The following is a 22,065-nucleotide window of genomic DNA, read 5'->3' on the forward strand; positions in this document are numbered from 1 at the left end:
GCATGGCAGTGTAGTGATTAGCACAACGCTTTACAGTACCAGTGACCAGGGTTCAATTCCCATTACTGCCTGTAAGGAGTTTGTACGTTCTCCCTGTGACTGCGTGGGTCTCCTCCGGTTTCTGCAGTTTCCTCCCACATTCCAAGGACGTACTGGTTGGCAGGTTAATTGGTCTATAAGACCATAAGACAAAGGAGCAGAAGTCAGCCATTTGGCCCATCGAGTCTGCTCCGCCATTTTATCAAGAGCTGATCCATTATCCCATTTAGTCCCATTCCCCTGCCTTCTCACCATAACCTTTGATGCTCCGGCTACTCAGATACCTATCAATCTCTGCCTTAAATACACCCAATGACTTGGCCTCCACTGCTGCCTGTGGCAACAAATTCCATAGATTCACCACCCTCTGGCTAAAAAAATGTCTTCAGCTCTCTGTTCTGAATGGGCGCCCTTCAATCCTTAAGTCATGCCCTCTAGTACTAGACTCCCCCATCATGGGAAACAACTTTGCCACATCCACTCTGTCCATGCCTTTCAACATCTGAAATGTTTCTATGAGGTCCCCCTCATTCTTCTAAACTCCAAGGAATACAGTCCGAGAGTGGACAAACGTTCCTCATATGTTAACCCTCTCATTCCCGGAATCATCCTAGTGAATCTTCTCTGTACCCTCTACAACGTCAGCACATCCTTTCTTAAATAAGGAGCCCAAATCTGCCCACAGTACTCCAAGTGAGGTCTCACCAGTGCCTTAAAGAGCCTCAACATCACATCCCTGCTCCTATTCTCTATTCTTCTAGAAATGAATGCCAGCATTGCATTCGCCTTCTTCACCACCGACTCAACCTGGAGGTTAACCTTAAGGGTATCCTGTACGAGGACTCCCAAGTCCCGTCGCGTCTCAGAACTTTGAATTCTCTCTCTATTTAAATAATAGTCTGCCCGTTTACTTCTTCTGCCAAAGTGCATAACCATACATTGTAAACTGTCTCGTGATTAGGCCAGGATTAAAATGGGGGGTGGGGGGGTTGCTAGGCGGCGCAACTCAAAGGGCTGGAGGGCCTACTCTGTGCTGTATGTCAACAAATAAATAAATAAATAGATAGATAGGTAAATAGATACATTTATTCTGAAATCTATTATTATTTTGCCTTGTACAACCTCAGTGTATTGTAATTAATTGATCTGTATGAATGGCAAGCAAGGCAAATTTTTCGTGTTACAATAATTAACTAATTCCAATGCCAATTACTTCCTCTCTTTGGTTGCAACTAATGGATTACATACTTTCTTCATGACTATGCTATTTTTCAATGGAAAATGCATTTTGAAACTTTACTTTAAAACACGTGCGTGGAATGGGCTGCTGGCAGCGGTGGTGGAGGTGGATACAATAGGGTTTTTTAAGAGACTTTTGGATAGGTACATGGAGCTTAGAAATATAGAAGGCTATAGGTGAGCCTAGTAATTTCTAAGGTAGGGACATGTTCGGTACAACTTTGTGGACCGAAGAGCCTGTCCTGTGCTGTAGGTTTTCTATGTTTCTATGTTTCTAACATTTGTGACTGATTGTCTTGTGTCAAGTCTTTCCACATATTTTACTTCAGCCATAATTATCTTTAGATAAATTCAGGGCTAATTTCTGACCGAAACATGTCTCTCTCAAAACACATCAGTAAAACAACTACAGTATAAGAATTTGTCTTATAAAAAAAATCTCTAACTTTGCCCTACTGAGCAAGCTGTGGTATAAAACTGCCTATTTCTCAGTTGGTTTGATAAAATATTGTAACAGAAAACAATTCTTAGTGTTTGATCTGAACTCATCCCCTAATCTAATTTTGCCTATTTGACTAACTGAGAAATCAGGCGAGCTTGTTGCAAGCATCATACAAGAATTGTGAGAGTCTGTAATTTCGTATTATAGCCCCTGACAAACATTACATGACCTTTATTTCAAGCTCTTCTAATTCCTTGGTTGATTGTCTTTTTGCTGCTACTTGAGGCCTGGGAAGAATTGCCGTCTGTATCCCTTGTTATCAGAATCAGGTTTAATATTACTGGCATATGTCATGAAATTCGTTGTTTTGTGGCAACAGTACAGTGAAATACATAATAAAGTCTTTAAATTACAGTAACAAATATATATATATAAAGTTAAATTAAAAAAGTAGGGCAAAAAGAGAGAAAAAGGTAATGAGGTAGTGTTCATGGTTTCATGTTGGTCATCTCTGAGGCTAATGCATACAGATGTTTCCAACGAGTAGACAGTCGCAAGGCTGTGGGACCAGATAGCACCACAGGGCGGATATTCAGAATGTGCATGGAACAACTGGCAGGTGTGTTTACAGACATTTTTAATCTCTTCCCCTCCCAGTGTAGAGTGCCCTCCTGCTTCAAAGCATCCACCATTGTTCGAGTATCTAAACAGACCAAGGTAACATGTCTGAATGACTGGCATCTTCTTGCACTCACCTCAATAATAAGCAAATGTTTTGAGAGGGTGGTCAAGGACTACATCTGCAGCATACTACCACCCACACTGGACCCCTACAATTTGCCTACCTACTCAACCAATCGACAGATGACCCAATAGCCACAGCTCTACACAACGTCCTTACACACCTGGAGAGGAGGGATGCTTATGTAAGAATGCTGTTCTCGGACTACAGTTCGGTATTCAACACCATAATTCCACCCAGGCTTGACAGGAAGCTCAAAGACCTCGGCCTTCACCGTGCCTTGTGCACCCGGATCCTGGACTTCCAGTCAGACTTCCTCAGACGGTTGAAGAAGTTCGGCATGAGTCCGCAAATCCTAAGGAATTTCTACAGGGGCACAATTGAGAGCATCCTGACTGGCTGCATCACTGCCTGGTATGGGAACTGTACCTCCCTCAATCACAGGACTCTGCAGAGAGTGATGCAGACAGCCCAGCACATCTGTAGATGTGAACTTCCCACTATTCAGGACATTTACAGAGATAGGTGCATAAAAAGAAACGGTACCGCAGCATTAAAGCCAGGACTAACAGGCTCTGGGACAGCTTCTTCCACCAGGCCATCAGACTGCTTAATTCATGCTGGTACAATGTATTTCTATGCTATATTAACTGTCCTGTTGTACATACTATTTATCACAAATTACTATTGTAGGGTTCTCAGTAATATTAACTGTAATGTTAACTGTTAACTGCTAATTATAAAATGGCTTCTCTGAAGTGTAACAATGAAATGGCTTCTTTGCAATGCTAACGATGAGGTAATGTTCTCCGTAACTGAAATGTTTGGGTTATAGTTATAGATAACGGAGGAACTAACCAATGGAAGCTATATTATTCTGTCTGTATGTGTGGGAACCTGGGTCAGTGTGCGGGCTTTTTGGGAGGAGAACCGAAGAGGAAGGACGTGCTGGAAGCGCTCTGGTCGACCACCGTGGTTGCTCCCAGGTGGCGGGTCGAGGAGGTCGAATGGTGGAAAGAAGACCCCACTAATTGAGCTCCGACAGTTGTGCACGAAGTGGTTGATCTTTGATAAGTTTAGCGCCTTTTACTTTCCTTTTATGTTGTATCTCTATTAATTACATAGTTCCAGTAAGATTTATAAAGTGTAATCTGTAAATGGTACGTTGTGTGCTGTCTGATATTTGATGCGTGACTTTGTACCAGGGTGCATTACACAGCAACTACGCAAACGTGAGACACGGTTTGGCGGGCGGACGGGGTTTCCCCTAGACAAACACGAGCCGATAGCCCTGAGCGTTACACTAGCAATTGCACATTGCACGTTTAGATGGTGACGTAATGTAAAGATTTTCACACCTCGTGTATTGAAGGATGTAAATAATAAAGTCAATTCAGTTCAATTCAATGTCCATTCAGAAATCAGATGGCAGAGGGGAGGAAGCTGTTCCTGAATCACTGAGTATGTGCCTTCAGGCTTCTGTACCTCCTTGCTGATGGTAGCAATGAGAAGGTAGTATGTCCTGGGTGATGGAGGTCCTTAATGATGGATCCATCTTTCTGAGGCATCACTCCTTGAAGATATCCTGGATGCTGGGATGGCTAGAACCCAACACACAATTTCCAAACGATGATGCAGCCGGTCAGAATGCTCTCCAAGGCCCATCTGTAGAAATTTTATTTCCACCCTGCATTGAATCTACATCTTATTCTTCACAGCCAAGGTCATTGCTCACCTATGTCTTCATATCATACGTTATTATCATGGCTATCTCGGTCTGGGTTGCTGTGTAACAGTATTTATGTCATAGCTATTAATCCAAAACCAATGCTCCTTATTTGTACTATTAATTCATGTATTCTGTTATCAAAACTTACTTTTAGATACTGTAGCTCTAATATTAACTTTTCCCTTTCTTTTTTCACTTTTTCTTCCTGACTATAAAGGATCATGAGAACTAATGAGAGGTTTATTGAGCTCTCTCTTCAGAAATATTTGTCAGGAACACTGCATAGCAAGCTTTTAGCATTGTCAATAATCTCTTCCATCTGACCACCATCTCTTTGACTGCTCCCTACCATCAAGTAGGAGGTATGGTGGTAGTAGGGCAAGGACTGCTCAAATGGGAAACAGCTTCTTCTTCCAGGCCTTGCCATTACTGAACTCCCTGCCTCCATCCAGGTTTCATCATGTATAAAGCACCAGTAGCATTACACCATTTACTTTTTAACCTGCACCATAAATGCACCTTATTGTTTGTTAAGTTATTTGTGGTAAGATTACAAATCTGTTTTGTGTGTGAGTTAGTTATATTATATTACGCACCTTGGTCCAGAGGAATGTAGTTTCATTTGGCGGTATATGGTTGAATCACAGTAAATTTGAACTTGATTAGCTTTATTTATTGACACAATATATAATGAAACTTCTATTCCTCCCTGCCATAGATTGGTAATACCCAAATTTGAGTTCAGGAACAGTTATCACCCTTCAACCATCAGATTCCTGAACCATCATAGATAACTTCACCTCAACACCAAATTGATTCCACAATCTACAGACTCACTTTCAAGGATTCTAAAACTCATGTTCTCATCATTATTTATTTACTAATTTGTTTTTAATGATTTGTCTTTTCTTGTTTTTGCGCAGTTTGTGTCCCTTGGTACATTGGTTGTTTGTCAGTCTTTGTGTGTAGTTTTTCACTGCTTCTGTTGTATTACTTTGTTCTACTGTGAAGGCCACAAGAAAATGACTCTCAGAAATGCAGTGAATTCCGCAGATGCTGGAAATCTAGAGCAACATGCACAAAATGCTGGGGGAACACAGAAGGTCAGGCAGCATCTACCGAAATTAACAAACAGTCAACCTTTCAGGCCGAGATCCTTCTTCAGGACTGGAACAAAAGGGGGAAAGACACTGGAATAAAAAGGTAGGGGAGGGGAAGGAGGCTAGCTAGAAGGAGATAGGTGAAGCTAGGCGGGTAGGAAATGTAAAGGGCTGGAGAGGAAGGCCTCTGACAGGAGAGGAGAGTGGAACACGGAAGAAAGTGAAGGAGAAGGGGACCCAGGGGAAAGTGATAGGTAAGAAGAGGTGAGAGTTCAGAGTGGGGAATGGAAGAAGAGGGGAAAGGGAGTGAAAAATAATTGTTTTCTCTGGAGTGATGGTGTCATGGTCCGGTCCGTGAAGTCCGCATTCCAGTTCACAGTCCGGTCCATTGTTCCTTATTCCAGGTTTTCCAGTTTTCCCTTGTCCTGTTGTGTGCCTTATTTGAGGCACATGATTCCCATTTTGGACTGGCTATGTAAACAGCTCCTGGGTACAGCTTCAGGTTCCTGGACTGTTCCCTCCTCTTCCCCTTCCTTCTGAAGCCTCGCCTGCTAACTTTGCCTGAAGCCTCGCCTGCTACTTTTGCCTGTGTCCACGCCTGTAATGCCGTCAGGTTCAACTGCCAGGGCAAGACTGGGACCTTGCTATGTCTAGATAAGGAACTGTCTTTTGTTGTTTGGAACTGTCTCTTTGTGTCCTTGTCTTTGCTAGGTAGGTCCAGCCATTTGCCGCTACCTTGATTTAGTAATGGTCTCTGTGTCCACGCCTTTGCTAGGTAGGTCCGGCTGTTTGCTGCTACCTTGAGTTGGGAACTGTCTCTGTGTCCACACCTTCGCTAGGTAGGTCCGCCTGTTTGCCGTTTCCTTGAGGTGGGAACTGTCTCTGTATCCACGTCTTCGTTAGGTAGGTCCAGCTGTTTGCCGCTACCTTGTGTTGGGAGCCGTCTCTTTGTGCCCTCGCCTCCGCTGGGTAGGTCCGGCCATTTGCCGCTACCTTGAGTGGAGATCTATCTCTCAGTGTTCTGTGTATGAGTCCCAGCCCTATGTCCTGCTCCTTAGGAGGGGTCCTGACTGTGTAGAGCCCCGGCCCCAAGTCCTGTTCCCAAGGAGGGGTCCCGGCTCTGCGTTCCATGCTCCTGTCCTCCCTCAACCAAGGCTCTGTGTTCCTGTCCTCCCTCAACCAAGGCTCTGCGTATCTGTTCTCCCACGACCAAGGCTCTGCGTTCCTGTTCTCCCACAACCAAGGCTCTGCATTCCTGTTCTCCCTCGACCAAGGCTCTGCATTCCAGTTCTCCCTCAACCAAGGCTCTGCGTTCCTGTTCTCCCTCGACCAAGGCTCTGTGTTCCTGTCTAGGCTTCGTGTTCTCGTCCTGTCCATGTGACTCGCCCTGTCCAGGAGTACCTCACCCAGCCCAGTGCTGGGGTTCCCTCATCCTGTCCAGGAGTCTCACGTCCAGTCCTGTTGCCATTCCTTGTCCTGTAGCCACGTCTTGTCCTCGCCTGGATCCAGGGTCCGAACCCGAGTCAAGACCCAGGTTCCGGGTCCCTGTCCAGTCTCTGGCTCGGAGTCCTTGTCCAGGGTCCAAGTTCCTAGTTCCTCGTCCAGGTCCCGCTTCCCCAGTCTAGTCCGAGCCCAGGCCCGGTATCCTAGCTTCATCCAGGGCCTGTGTTTTTTGTCCAGTGTCATTTCTTCCCCACTTACCTTGCTTGCTTGACACACCTAGTCCTGTTCCTAGTACTTCAGTGTCTGTGTCCTGCATTTGGGTCTGCTCCCAGCGCCCATAAATGACAGATGAAGGCTGAGGGGATAGAACGAATAAACTTTTCTTGGGCTTCCAGCCAGGTATAGGTATTGATTATAACTGATATTTCGATGACAAACTCTGCCAACTTCATCAGGGTTTATCATTGAAACGTTGGTTAAAATCAATACCTGTACCCGGCTGGAAACCCAGAAAGAGTTTATTCATTATATACACCGGGAAAGCACTAGGTCCTTTTAAAGATCTGATAGAAGTTTATAAGATTATAAGAGGCATGGATACATTAGACAGACAGTATCTTTTTCCCAGGGTTGAAATTTCTATTATCAGAGGGCATGCATTTAAGGTGGGGGGGGGGTAATTTCAGTGATGTGAGGGGCAAGTTTTTTACACAGAGAGTGGAGGGTGAATGAAATGCACTATCTGGGGTGGTGGGCGAGGCAGATACATTAAGGACTTCTAAGACACATTTAGCTAGATGCATGAATGTGAGGGAAATAGAAGGATATGGACGTTGTGAAGGCAGATGAGGTTAGTTTAGTTGGCCATTTGTTTACCAATTTAATTGGTGTAGCACCACATTGTGGGCTGAAGGGTCTGTTCCTGTGCTGTACTCTTCCATGTTCCCTCGTTAGGTCATTCTTTCCTTAGAACTTACAACCAGAGACACACTCCTTTTGTTTTCCTATAGTGTACAGGCTTTTAAAACCTAATCTTGACATATTATAATGTATTTGGATTTTATTCTTCTTGTTTTGGTAATGTCTTATATTATTGCACTTTGAACTAGATTTCACAGTGCCATAATGATACCACTGCTGCAGAACTGAACAATACAGTCTGTAATATCGCGTAGTCAGTCCTTTCTGTGTGCTACTCTATTTAATCTTAGTCAAGGTGCAAACAGAGCACTACAATTGACCTCAATGTTCCTGGTCGAGCAAAGGCACCAATGAGCCAGGCTCTCCCTCTTAGTGAGTATATGAGGATGAGTGATTTACAGTACTTCATTTCCCTCTTCTGAAGCAACAATGAACAATGGCTGTTGCAGATAGTTGGTTTGGAGATTTTCTTCAGATTCAGTTTCAGATTCAAGTTTATTTATCACATGTACATCAGAACATACGGTGAAATGTGTCGTTTGTAAAGCTCCCTCTAATTTTTTTTACAGCTGCACATGGCAGGGAATTTTTATATGGTCTGAAAACTGAGTGGCGTTTTAAACGTTTTCTTTATATATAATGTTTCAGCAGGTCGGTGTTTTATTAACAAAGTGCAATATTTATTGCTACAATTTGTAACAGTGTTGTAACTTGAAACGCCGACAATATAAAAATATTGAAGCTCTAAAATGTTTCAAAGTAAAGTTTGTGGTACATTTATTATTTAGAAAATTTATGGATTATATTCAATAACACATAATAATATTTTATGTCTTCTACTGTACTGCTGGCACAAAACAACAAATTTCACAAAGATAGGATAGTGACAATAAACCTGATTCTGATTCTGACAAGTTGTCAGAATAATGGCCCCCAGAATGTCATCAGGTAAGTGTGAGGAGTGATGCATTTTGGGAGGGCTAATTAAGGAAAGACATAGAGCCTGAATTGTAGGGCCCTGGAGAGTTTTGAGAACAGAGGGATTTTGATGTACAAATCCATTCATCCCTAAAGGCAACACGGATAAGAAACGTTGTCAGAAAGGCAATCATTTCCAGATTGCAACCAAACTTTGGGTGAAAATATGTTTCGTCAGATCTCCTCCAATACCTTTCCTCCTTACCTCAAACAGAAGCTCTCTGAAAAAGGATTTGGTGCTTTAAAGTGATCTGGAACCTCTCTGCTTTAGGATAGCTCTGTTCTGGAGAAAATATGCACCCTATCCATGTCTCCAGTAACTTTGTATACCTTTGTCAGTTCCTTCTCAGCCTCCATCGTTCCAAAACAAAAGATTTTATAAAAAAATAAATTTACTTGTTACATGTACATTGAAACATATCAATTCGAACCAGCAAGGATTTGTACCGAGCAGCCTTCAAGTGTTGCCATGCCTCTGGCACCAACAGAGAACATCTCAATTCACTGACCATTCGAAACATCTTTGGAATGTGGGAGGAAACTGGAGCACCTGGAGGAGACGCACGTGGTCGTGGCGTAGGGTTGCCAACTGTCCCGTATTAGCTGGGACATCCCGTATATTGGGCTAAATTGGTTTGTCCCATACGGGACCGCTCTTGTCCCGTATCTGACTGCTCTGTAATTACCAGACAGATCCTAGATCTGATACAACAGCGTGTGTGTATTGCAGTGGGTTGCATGTGCTGTTGACGCCACGCACAAGTGATTCACCTGTCATCCAATCACAGGCCCCCTTATGTGCATCAGTTGTGTGCTATATTTTGTCAATTCCTGCCAAAACAAAAAGTTTCAGTAACATCTGGTGTTCTTCGGTCAGTTTGGCATGTGCCGATATGGATAAACCTCCAAAAAAGAAAAGACTGTGCAGCTGTAACAAGCAATGGGAAGCAAAAAAGACGTGGGTTAAGCCCCTCAGCGGTGACTCGACGTTGACGAAGGCCTTCTGCCGTCGGGAATTCTCAATTGGCCATGGCGGTGAGAATGACCTAACTCAGCATGCTTCCACAGAAGTGCACAAGAAGGCCGCACTAGCTAAAGGTGCAAGCAATACTGGTGCATTCTTCATGAAATCTACTGCGGAAAATGACAAAATCGCGGCAAGTGAAGCCTCCTATGTATACCATATGGCTAAACACGGACTCAGCTACAACAGCACCGACTATCTTGCTAAGCTCAACGGTGCTTTGTTTAATGACTCAAATGTTGTGAAGAAGGTGCATTTGGGAAGAACGAAAGCTGAGATGATTATAATGAATGTTTTAGGACCAAAGACTGTGCAGGATATTATGGATTATCTGTCCCCAACCAAAGAAGGTGAGCCCGCGTATTTCTGAGTTGCCACCGATGCGTCAAACACAGGAGATAGAAAAATGTTTCCAGTGTGCGTGAGATATTTCTCTGCGTCTGATGGAGTGCAGTGTAAGTTACTTGACTTTTATAAAGACAGTGATGAAACTGCAAATGGCATGCATCAAGCTCTGATGAGCTGTTTGGAAAAGTATGAACTGGATATTAGACACATCACAGCCTATGCAGCAGATAATGCCAATGTAAACTTTGGAAAACCCCACTCAGTTGACCAGTTATTGAGCAGTGCCAACAATCGCATTCTGAAAGCTAATTACCCAGCTCACATAGCTCATAACGCCTGCAACCATGCCTGGATCAGCTGTCTGTACATTGAGACAATTGTTCTAAAGGTCTACAGCCACTTCTCAATATCTGCTTCCTGAAGAGAGGGACTGCATTCATTTTTTGCCTTTGTTGACATTGAGTGGCGTGAAATTCTGCGTCATGTTTGCACACGATGGCTCTCTCTTCATCCAGCTGTCGAACGTCTGCTGCAAAGCTGGCCAGCTTTTACGTCATACTTCAGGTCCTTTGAGACCTGTCCTCTGGCACTGAAGAGGATTTTTGAGGACGAAGAAAAAACTGGAGCTACTGAAACTTATCTGTGCTTTTTTCCACAACGTGGGGTGTGTTTTTGACCAACTTGTAAACAAGCTGGAGGGAACAAAACTCTGCATCACAGATATTTACAAGGAAGTCTCAAGTTCAAAATGAAGATGCTTCAGTGGAAACAGGACAGCTTTTTTGGATACCAGACCAAGCAGCTGATGGACAAACAAGTGCCAGCACAAAGGTCCAAGCAGCAACAGGACGTTGTGAAGTTCTATGACTCTTGTCACCACATACATTGACAAGTGGCTTGATTTCTCACCAGAAAATATAATGATGAAACTGAAACTAATCGGCCTTTATGAGGAGCTCTCCTTCACTGACCTGGAGCAGGTGGTGGCTGCCCTCAAAATGACAGAGGCAGTCAATATGGACCAACTCTATGAAGAGTTTTGTGCTAGATGGGAGGAAATACAGAAAGCCAGTCAGGGTACCACAAAATCCACCAGTGAGAAGTGGGTGGCAGTTTTCCAAAACATAGGGAAAGCCAACTTGATCAACACATTCAGGATTGTCTCAATTGTCCTCAGGGTGCCAGGCTCAAATGCCTTTGTAGAGAGGATCTTCTCTCTGATGACCATTAGATGTTCAGACTCAAGAAAAAGATGCAGCACAGAGCTGATCAAAACTGAACTTCAAACATCTGTGAACTGTGACTTGTCGTGTAAGAACTTCTCTCTGGCTGTGCAAAAGGACAAAGGACTGCTTGAATCAGTCAAGAGTAGCAAGAAATATCCATGGAAAAAGTAGACTTGGTGAGTCTCCGCCCTTTTCTCTTTTGCAGTGATTATATGTCTACTCTATAGGCACATACAGATAGGGTTATTTGGTGTTATTTCATGTCTGACTGGTAGTCAGATTATGCTCTGTTATAATTTGGTGTTACATTTCATATATAACACTGAAGATATGTATACATGGTTCATATATTGGATTTGTTTACCTATTCAGGGTTGTTGTTTTCTCTCTCTCTCTCTCTCTTTTGAAAAAGGTCCCTGTTACCATCTAAAAGTTGCTGAACGCAGCAGGCCAGGCAGCATCTCTAGGAAGAGGTACAGTTGAGGGTCTCGGCCCGAAACGTCGACTGCACCTCTTCCTAGAGATGCTGCCTGGCCTGCTGCGTTCACCAGCAACTTTTATGTTTGTTGCTTGAAATTCCAGCATCTGCACATTTCCTCGTGCTTGTGCCTCCTGTTACCATCTGCTAGCTGCCAGCCCCCTCAGTCACTTCATCCTGGGTCTGCACCATACCCACACTGCCGCGGCATGCCACCTTCTGTCCCTTATTTGGGAGTGAGATAGTTGGCAACCCTACCGTGGGGAGAACATACAAACTCCTCACCTACAGTAGCGGGAATTGTATACTGATCAGTGACCGCTGGCGATGTCATACTGTTAGACCACTGTGCCACCACAGGTATGTACTGATATTTTCTGGAGATAGGGTGAATATTTTCTGGAGAAACCATCGTCTCCCTCTCTGAGTCTAATATGTTTTTTCGTTGTTTTTTGCTAACGGAGGCTGAGAGTATAGAGGATGGAGGCCACAAGACTGGTAATGTGTGCATTTCAGTTCTGGTCACTATAAGAAGAACATGAATACATGGGAGAGGTGCAGAGGTGTTTATTTATTTATTTTTATTTAGAGGTACAGCACAGAATAGGCACTTTTGGGCCTTCAAACTGCACCATCCAGCAACCCACTGATTTAACCCTAGCCTAATCACAGGACAATTTACAATGACCAATTAACCTACTAACTGATATGTTTTCGGACTGTGAGAGGAAACCACAGCACATTGAGGAAATCCACACGCACACCAGAAGGAACGAGCAAATTTGCTTACAAGGAACCATAGGACCATATGATGTAGGAGTGGAATTAGGCCATTTGGCCTATCGAGTCTGCTCCGCCATTTCAGCATGGCTGATACATTTTCCCTCTCAGCCCCAATCTCCTGCCTTCTTCCCATATCATAGTCATAGTCATAGTCATACTTTTTTGATCCCGGGGGAAATTGGTTTTCATTACAGTTGCACCATAAATAATTAAATAGTAATAAAACCATAAATAGTTAAACAGTAATATGTAAATTATGCCAGGAAATAAGTCCAGGACCAGCCTATTGGCTCAGGGTGTCTGACCTCCAAGGGAGGAGTTGTAAAGTTTGATGGCCACAGGCAGGAATGACTTCCTATGACGCTCTGTGTTGCATCTCGGTGGAATGAGTCTCTGGCTAAATGCACTCCTGTGCCCAACCAGTACATTATGTAGTGGATGGGAGACATTGTCCAAGATGGCATGCAACTTAGACGGCATCCTCTTTTCAAACACCACCATCAGAGAGTCCAGTTCCATCCCCACAACATCACTGGCCTTACGAATGAGTTTGTTGATTCTGGTGTTGTCTGCTACCCTCAGCCTGCTGCCCCAGCACACAACAGCAAACATGATAGCACTGGCCACCACAGACTCATAGAACATCCTCAGCATCGTCCGGCAGATGTTAAAGGACCTCAGTCTCCTCAGGAATATCCCTTCATGACCTGACCAATCAAAAACCTATCAACCTCTGTCTTAAATATACCCAATGACCTGGCCTCCACAGCTGCCTGTGGCAACAAATTTCACAGATTCACCACACTGTGTCTAAAGAAATTCCACTTCATCTCCGTTCTAAATGGACCTCCCTCTATCCTAAGGCAGTGTCCTCTAGTCTTAGACCCCACCATCATAGGAAACATCCTCTCCAAATTTACTCTTTCGAGGCCTCTCAACATTCAATAGGTTTCAATGAGATCCTCCCTCATTCTTCTGAATTGCAGTGAGACCAGGCCCAGAGCCATCAAGTACCGGAATTGAACTCCAAACCACAATCCAAGCTGTAACAGCGTTGCACTAACTGCTACACTGCCATGGCGCCTCAGGTTTTGCCTGTCATTGAGTGTTTCGACTACAAGGAGTAACTGGAAAGCCTGGATTTGCTTTCCTTTAAATGATAGAGACAGAGAGGGAACCAACCAATTATTAGGAGCAAAGAGAGAGAGAGGATGGTTTCTCCAGAAAGTATCACTACAAAGCTGTGGTGGCACAGGAGGGTAGCAGTCAGCCTAATGTCATTGTATCGCCTGCGATCAGTGATCGGGGTACAAATCCCGCAGCTGGCTGTAAGAAGTTTGTATGTTCTCCCCATGACCATGAGAATTTCTTCCGGCTGCTCCGGTTTCCCCACCCATTCCAAAGATGTATAGTTATGATTAGTGAGTTGTGGGCATTCTATGTTGGCGCTGGAAGCATGGCGACTCTCACAAGTGCTTCAGGACAAATCCCCGCTGATTTGAATTGATGCACAAGATCCATTTCATTGTATCTTTCAATGTACATGTGACAAGTAAAGTTAATTTTTATGTAATTTTTTTTGGAGCAATGGAAGCTGAAAAGGAACTGACAAAAGTATACAATGTTATTGGAGGCATGGATAGGGTGCATATTTTCGCCAGGGTAGAGGTATCCAAAAGTAGAGAGCTTCTGTTTAAGCTGTGGAATAAAGATGTTAGATGAGATCTGAGGAAACACTTTTCCACCCAAAGTTTGGTTGCAATCTGGAATGAAGGTATATCTGGATGAGCATTTGAATCACCAGATACAGGACATAAACACAAAATAATCTGCAGATGCTGGGGTCAAGTCAAACACTCACAACACGCTGGAGGAACTCAGCAGGTCGGGCAGCATCCGTGACCGATCTTTTCCACGGAAGCTGCCCGAGCTGCTGAGTTCCTCCAGTGTGTTGTGAATACAGGACATGCTCTCTTATCTCTGCTGCCATTAGGAAGAAGGTACAAGAGCCTCAGGATTCACGCCACCAGGTTCAGGAACAGTTATTACCCCTCAACCATCAGGCTCTTGAACCAAAGGGGATAACTTCACTTGCTCCATCACTGAAATATTCCCATGGTCTCACTTTCAAGAACTCTTCATCTCATGTTCTCAATATTTATTGTTTATTTATTTTTTTAAATTTATTTTTTCTCAGCTCAGGCTGGTAAAACATGAGCTACGGTCATAGTCAAGCACACTCATTTGTCAATTCCAAGGAACTTTCAGACTAATCTAGTATTGTGGCTTTCTGAAGATTTACATGTATATTGCTGTGTAGCCCTAATGGTTTAATGCTGTTGTGAAGTAATTTTGGGATGATACCAGTTGTAGATATTACTATTGGGACAATGTATCCCCTGTTCATGTTCCATAATCAGTCCTATTTTAATTCAGCCTACTTCTGGTGTTTTTCACTTACTGATTTCTGTATGTTTTGTGTATTTGTAATGGCCATATCTATTAAATAAGTTGTTCTTGCTTGTTTATCCTATATTTCTATATCTGGATGGATATTATGAATTGTCCTATCTGTAATAACTGTTTGATCATACTATAATTTGTGGTATTCCAACACTAAAACTGGATCAGGTTTGTATTTATAGAAAGTTGTGATTTCATTTATGAGTTTGTATTTTAAGGCAAGATTTTGACAAATTATATTTTTCACTTGATTGTGCCTGTGCAAGGAATCAGCTTGTGTTGAATAGCTATAGGATCCTGTAATGTGTTGGATTGTTTTTGTTTTTTCCTCGGCATTTTCAACATTTATCATCTTGAATTTGTTGGTCTTTTATTTTGTATTTTTGATTTTTTTTTTGTGTTAACCAGCTGGTCCTGTATTGCGACAAGTAACCTCTCTGTTTCTGGGAAGAGGTGTCCAACTCTGAGCCAAGCGTTCAATGCTTCCTTGACAACATCTAGTCTGTTCAGACCATGGGCATGTCTTCCATGGAGGTTCATGCTCTTCCATTGGCTAACTTTTTCTTCAATAGTGATAATGTTTGCAATTTTCTGAGTTGTACTCTCATGTACATCAAAACCAAGGAGATGATTGTCGATTTCAGAGGGTCTCAGCCTGAGCACACACCCCTCAGCACTGGCGGCTCCACAGTGGAGAGAGTGGAAAACATCAAGTTCCTTGGGGTGCAGATCTCAGACAATCTCGCCTGGTCCAGGAACACCACTGGGATTGTGAAACGGGCCCAGCAGAGATTGCACTTTCTGAGGAAGCTTAAACAAGCATCACTCCCCATTAACATCTTAACTACATTCTACAGAGGTTGAGAGTGTGCTGACCTTTCGCATCACAACCTGGTACTCCAGCTGCAGTGCTGTCGACAAAAAAGCCTTGCAGAGGGTGGTTAGGGGAGCAGAGAAGGTTATTGGGGTCTCCCTACCTTCTGTCCAAGACCTCTTTCAGAGTCGATGCCTCCAGAAGACATGGTACATCATTAAAGACCCCTCACACCTTCTCCATGAACTGTTTGTTCTTCTGCCATCAGGCAAATGTTACAGGAGCATCAAAACTAAAACCACAAGGCTACTAAACAGCTTCCTCCCACAGGCAGTCAGACTGCTAAATAACTGCTCCACCTGACTCTGCTTTGGACACTTTTAACTTGCACTGGACACTTATAACTGATTTAACTGACATGTGGTTGTTGTGTTTTACTATTTATTGTTATGTTTATTATTTAGTGTTGTGTTTGTTATGTTATGATTGCACTGCCCCTGAGAAACACTGTCTCATTCTGCCCTGCAGAGCTGATGTATGGTTAGAATGACAATAAAGTTTTTTGAATCTTGAATCTTTGAATGTAAGTTCAGTGGTGTGTACTTCTTATTGGAATTACTTATTGCTTGTGTGAAGTGCAGATTCCTGTTTTTGTTGATGAAAGTATATCCTTACAAGTTTTATCAGACTGTAGTGTAGATTTTTAATGTCTGTTATTCCTCTTCTCTTTCTGTCCTAGGCAGTGTTAATCTAAGTGTATTCTAATGTACCTAATATTTTCTGAAATTTGTCACAAACAAGAGAAAATCTGCAGTTGCTGGAAATCCAAGCAACACACGCAAAATGCTGGAGAAACTCAGCAGGCCAGACATCATCATAGAAAAGAATACAGTCGATGTTTCAGGCTGAGACCCTCATCAGGACTGGAGGAAAACCTGAGAAAAGGATCAGCCATGATTGAATGGCAGAGCAGACTAAATGGGCCAAATGGCCTAATTCTGCTCCAATGTCTTATGGTCTAATATGGGTGTAGCGAAAGTGTTATATTTTTACTCTTGAGCTCTGGCAGATTTTCTTAAGCCTTGAAGTAAATTTTGTCAACAGTTTCTCCTTTATCACATTATGATCTATTTTCTTTACTTGTGGATATGCCAGATACTTCTATGCTTCATATTCACCCATCAGTTGTATTGTATCCTGCTGCCCTGTTCTGTATTCTACTAGCTCTATTGCACCTTTCTTTATGTTTAATGTTCTGCATTTATCCAGTCCAAAGTTCATGTTTATATCTTTCAAAAATAGCTCTACTATTTGATTAAATGCATTAGCTTAACTGATGAAGGAGCATATAATTTCAAATCATCCATGTATATCAAAGGTGTGTTATGGTGTAGCTCATTTTGTTTCTGATTTGATACCCAATTTTCATCCAATTCAGTAAATTAGAGAGCAGGTTTAAAGCTAGACAGAACCACAGTGGACTTACAGAGTCGTCTTGGAAAATGCCTGTTTATTTTAATAATGGGGGTATATAAAAAACTTCTATTAACTGTGAGTGTGAGACAGAGTAAGATGCATTTTGGTAGTTATTATAGCAACATGAAAGATTTCTGCTTTTTCACCAGCTTGATTTAGAATTACAGAATCTATTTTCTGTTGTTTTTTTACATCCTTTCACACCCTTACGGCATCTTTTCTGCTCTCCTGTAAATATATCATGGGTATCTGAGTTGTGAGATACTTTATGTTACAATAGTTTGTAAACAAGTAATAGGAGGATATTTTGATGGATCTTTTGTGATTTCCCCTTTAGGTAAAAAATATGCTTTACGTTCTGTCAAAAATCCAGGCCACTTTTTCTGTATTTTTAAGAAAATTGTTGAAATGCATTAATTGGTACAGATGAAGGCAAGTAAATTTTTTACATCAATAATTATGAATATTATCACTTCCAGTAATTTTCCATTTGTGGGCATTTTTTATGACCTCTTTCAGCATATCCATTGTAACTTTAGGTATTTATACTTCTTCAATTGTGTGTGTGCCTTCTTTTTCCTCTCTAATCCAGCTTGCTTCTTGATTGTGCATCACCCTGTTTGAACAGATATTTGACCAAAAGTTCATTATCTTTGTTTGTTGGTAATTCTGTGCAAGGGTTGGTGACATTTTGGTGCGTCGAATTTCGTTTCAATGTACTGTATAAACTGTTTTCATTGTTCCTGAACTGATAATTCCATTTTCTTCATCTGGTGCATTTCACGTATCTATTTAGTCTGGCTTTGTATGCACCAATTATTATTATTTTTTTCTCATTTTTCTTTCTTTTTGTTGTCAGTTTGTTGTCTTTTGCACATTGGTTGTCCACCTTAGTTAGGTGGTCTCTCATTGATTCTGTTATAGTTATTATTCTAAAGATTTGTTGAGTATGCTCGCAAGAACATGAATCTTAGAGTTGTATATGGTGGCATATATGCACTTGGCTAATAAAATTTACTTGAACTTTGAGATATGGACCAAGTGCCGATAATTGAGATTAGTAGAGACAGGGACACAAGAGATTCTGGAGATGCTGGAAATCTGCAACAGGATGCAAAATGCTGGGGGATCTCCACAGGTCAGGCAGTATCTCTTGCAGGCGTTTCCAACTAGAAGTCTACAGTCCCTGGGCTAAAGGTAAGGCTCCATGGCATAAAAAAGGTTGGGAACTCCTAAATGAGAAATTAGCAGTCTATGTTTTGGGTCATGATCCTTCGTTTTAGTATAAATGGGTACGTGATGATCAGCTTTTTCATGTGGGCAGAAGGGCCTGTTTCGATGCTGTTTGGCTCTTGAGTCCGTGATTTAATGACTATTGGCGGGCAGGGTGCTCTAATAGGCTTTGACAAAGGAGTTGAGTGCGTTTACATCGTTAATGTGGCCTTTCTGCTATTCAATGAGGTCTTCAATCCATGTTGTCCGGAAAGGTCGGTGAACATTTTGAACCAGTGATGGTTGTTCAGCCAATGCTACTCATTATATATTCATAGGAAGGAAATCAATGAATATAAAGAAAGTGACAATCAGCGGAAACATTTTGTGATGGATAGGTGATTGGTCGAACTCAGAATATCAGCTAGCCTGGAGGGAATGCAACTTCAAAGGAAAAGAAAGTCAGGAGAGGTGTCAAAATGTATGCTAATTTTCCAATGGTAATTATAAGCTATAACCCAATATCACAATTATACTCGGTGGCCACTTTAATAGGTATACCCGTATGCTTGCTCATTAATCAGCCAATCAGGTGGCAGCAACTCAACGCATAAAAGCATGCAGACATCGTCAGGAGGTTCAGCTATTGTTCAGACCAAATATCAGAATGGGGAAGAAATGTGATCTAAGTGACTTTGACATGGAATGATTGTTGGTGCCAGATGGGGTGGTTTGAGTATCTCAGAAACTGCTGATCACCTGGGGTTTTCACGCACAGCAGTTTATAGTGAATGGTGCAAACAAACAAAAAAAAATCCAGTGAGTGGCAGTTCTGTGGGCGAAAACGGCTTGTTAATGGGAAAGATCAGAGGAGAATGGCTAGATTGGTTCAAGCTGACAGGAAGGCAACAATCACTCAAACAACCACACATTACAACAGTGGTGTGGAGAAGAAAATCTCTGACTGAACAATGCATTGAACCTTGAAGTGGTTGGGCTACAGCAGCAGAAGACCATGAACATACACTCAGCTTGTTAATTAGGTACAGGAGGTACATAATAAAGTGGCTACTGAGTGCACCACCACAGCATTCTGCTAGCAAGGTAATATTCTTTACTAATATTCTTTCTGAGCCTATATTGTTTTATGAAGAAGTAATTTTGAATTAGAACCTCAAGAGCTTTGGCTAAATTTGTATGTTAATATAAATGAAAGATAGCAGTTTTTGCCAAAATCTTTGCCAAAGCAAAGTTTGGATATACGTCGGGAGAGAGGTGGCAGGTGAAATTCAATGTAGGAAAATGAAAACTACTTCACAGATGCAGAATAATAATAATTCCAAGAACACAATTTAGCTGTTATTAGGTCAATTATAAAGAAGATTAGCTTTATTTGTCACAGGTACATTAAAGCATACAGTGAAATGCATCGTTTGTGTCGAATCAAATCAGCAAGGAATTTTGCAAGGGCCACTCCATACGTGTTGCCACGTTTCTGATGCCAGCATGGCATGCTCACAATTCACGAACTCCAATCTGTATGTCTTTGGAATGTGGAAGGAAACTGGAACACCCGTTGGGAACCCAAGCGCTACAAACTCCTGATAGACAGTGGCGAGCATTGGACCCTATTTGGTAATCACTGATGCTGTAAAATGATTATGCTAACCACTATTGTACCACCTCTGCAGTTATAGTTCTCTGTTGCCACATTAACTCAGATTAAAAAGCTTGGGTGGCAGGATGGAGATACATCTTTACCAAAGCAGGAGGAAGGCACTCCTTCCCTCCGCTAGCTTGCAGGTCACCCTTGGGCAAGGCGTAGCACCTGCTTAGCCCCCCCCCCACTGATCAGGGTCACGTGAAGCCATGGGAGCAGGTGGTGCATATCACAAGTCCTCCTTATGTGACCACTGACGACAGGCGGACAATCTCTGAAGAGAATTGATAATGGCTGGGGTCACCCATCTTGTAAAGACACTGCCCAGAAGAAGGCAATGGCAAACCACTTGTGTAGAAAAATTTACCAAGAACAATCATGGTCGTGGAAAGACCATGATCGCCCACGTCATACCACACAGCACATAATGAGCAAACAAGCAAAGACTGAAATGGAAAGAAGGAATTGCAAAGCGGAAGATGAATGAAATGAAGGTATGGTGCAGAGGTGGAGGGAAAAAGTCAAAAATTCCTGTAAATTGAAAATTGTTGCAACAGTTTTCTTCAGCGGAGACTAAAGTAAATCATCCGGCAGGCAATGACTAGTGGGGTACCGCAAGGCTCAGTCCTGGGACCCCAGTTGTTTACAATATACATTAATGACTTAGACAAGGAAATTAAATGCAGCATCTCCAAGTTTGCGGATGACACGGAGCTGGGCGGCAGTGTTAGCTGTGAGGAGGATGCTAAGAGGGTGCAGGGTGACTTGGATAGGTTAGGTGAGTGGGCAAATTCATGGCAGATGCAATTTAATATGGATAAATGTGTGATTATCCACTTTGGTGTCAAGAACAGGAAAATAGATTATTATCTGAATGGTGGCCGATTAGGAAAAGGGGAGGTGCAACGAGAGCTGGGTGTCAGTGTATGCCAGTCATTGAAAGTGGGCATGCAGGTACAGCAGGCGGTGAAAAAGGCAAATGGTATGCTGGCATTTATAGCAAGGGGATTCGAGTACAGGAGCAGGGAGGTACTACTGCAGTTGTACAAGGCCTTGGTGAGACCACACCTGGAGTATTGTGTGCAGTTTTGGTCCCCTAATCTGAAGAAAGACATTCTTGCCATAGAGGGAGTACAAAGAAGGTTCACCAGATTGATTCCTGGGATGGCAGGACTTTTATATGATGAAAGGCTGGATCGACTAGGCTTATACTCTCTGGAATTTAGAAGATTGAGGGGGGAACTTATTGAAACGTATAAAATTCTAAAGGGATTGGACAGGCTAGATGCAGGAAGATTGTTTCCGATGTTGGGGAAGTCCAGAATGAGGGGCCACAGATTAAGGATAAAGGGGAAGCCCTTTAGGACCAAGATAAGGAAAAACTTCTTCACACAGAGACTGGTGAATCTGTGGAATTCTCTGCCACAGGAAACAGTTGAGGCCAGTTCATTGGCTATATTTAAGAGGGAGTTAGATATGGCCCTTGTGGCTAAAGGGATCAAGGGGTATGGAGAGAAGGCAGGTACAGGGTTCTGAGTTGGATGATCAGCCATGATCATACTGAATGGCCGTGCAGGCTCGAAGGCCTACTCCTGCACCTATTTTCTATGTTTCTATGTTTCTATATGTTGTGTGGTATTTAAACTTAATATTGGGCCAAACTAATCAGCTAATAAACAACATTTCATATAGTGTGTACAGTTCAGTGCCTGGCAGTACAATGATTCCACTGCACTACCTTGAGGATAAAAAAAAGTAATCAAATTAAAGGAGATGATGGAAAGATTAGATTATGATGAGCAATTACATAAATTTGAAATGTTCTCACCTGAAAGGAAAAGGGAAATTGTAAATATGATTTCTGTTTGTGGGATTCATGAGGCATTAAACTATATAGACAATAATGAGCATTTTTTCCCTAGCCAGGGAGTGGAGTGGGGGTCATGAA

This window comes from Mobula hypostoma, chromosome 3 (assembly GCF_963921235.1).
Source record: "Mobula hypostoma chromosome 3, sMobHyp1.1, whole genome shotgun sequence".
In the NCBI taxonomy this organism is placed as follows: domain Eukaryota; kingdom Metazoa; phylum Chordata; class Chondrichthyes; order Myliobatiformes; family Myliobatidae; genus Mobula; species Mobula hypostoma.